This window comes from Pundamilia nyererei, unplaced genomic scaffold (assembly GCF_000239375.1).
Source record: "Pundamilia nyererei isolate P.nyererei 1_Seehausen unplaced genomic scaffold, PunNye1.0 scaffold00284, whole genome shotgun sequence".
Lineage (NCBI taxonomy): Eukaryota > Metazoa > Chordata > Actinopteri > Cichliformes > Cichlidae > Pundamilia > Pundamilia nyererei.
Genome location: NW_005187685.1, coordinates 531,812 through 532,979, shown reverse-complemented (window position 1 = coordinate 532,979; position 1,168 = coordinate 531,812). Strand labels below are relative to the sequence as shown.

Here is a 1,168-nt window from a genome sequence, read left to right as displayed (position 1 = left end):
CATAAAATTATCGTATTTTCCGCACTATAAGGCACACTAAAAATCCTTTAATCTTCTCAAAAATCGACAGTGGCTGTGGTTACTGACCTCTAACTGAGTTTATGTGGTACACGGCGCTCAAAAATCTGTCAAAAAATGTTTTAGTACGACTTTGGTGAGCTACGAAGCCGCACCGCTCGATGGATTGTTGGAGCTTTACGGCTGTCGTAGTCAGGAGCGTCGCGGAGTAATCTGGGTCCTAAACTCAAACGAACACTGCAGCATCACTGAGAGTTAAAAACGGTCTAAATTCTTTCACCTTTAATAAAATGATCAGCGTTGCTGCTTTACCAGGTGTAACTATGATGTTTAACATCCAGGCATCCATGAAAACAGAATTTATTAGATTTAACAGAGTTAGAAGTTAGCAGGAAGCTAGCTCGCTAGTTTCGCTAGTTACCTAAGCATGATATAGCATGTTCTGACTGAGAGATTTCTGAGAAAATTCAAACGTACAGCTCTGCTATCACGTCCAACATAAATGAAGACAGGAAACTAAACAGCAGTGACGTTTGTAGGGTTACTGAAGTTGGGCTAGCTGGTATATAATGATGTGCTACGTGATTGCTAGCGACACAGCTATGTTAGCATAACATAAACACAGTGAAGCTGGAGGACGAACACTAACACTTTTCCACTGGATAAAAGTTAACGTGAAGGTTCTTGATGGTTAGAGACAAATGCAATCGCATGGCAGGATGCTGTAAACGGACCAAACTTCAGTCAGGAGAACAACTGAGGTTAGTCATTAATATACTGTAACAACATACATAGAGCATCTACGAGAGAATTCAACATTAATAAATCGATGGTACGGAAGTGGAGGAAGGAAGAAGAATGAGTCGAGTAAAGTTTGACTTATCTGACTGTTTTGTTTCGCCTTATAATCCGTGCGCCTTAGTGCAGACTCTCAAAGATCATCATGTTATATATCATTTTGTATGTCCTAGCTTCTCTATGCTGTGCAAATGTTGTTTTTCCCCCAAATCACTTTCTAAAAGCACAACAGATTTCAATGGATCCAAACTGACCTATAACACATGTCAAAAATGCCAGTGTTTATTGTAGTGCTGACTCTTCTTTCCCATTGTTTGTCCTCAGCCACCCTAGTCCCGCTGAGTTTGTGGAG

General features: G+C 40.5%; 1 protein-coding gene across 4 annotated transcripts in view; it reads left to right on the top strand.

Moving 5' to 3' along the window:
• The window catches only part of bag6l (BCL2 associated athanogene 6, like), a 21,841-nt gene that overhangs the window by 3,875 nt on the left and 16,798 nt on the right, over positions 1 to 1,168 (top strand). The window lies entirely within an intron of this gene.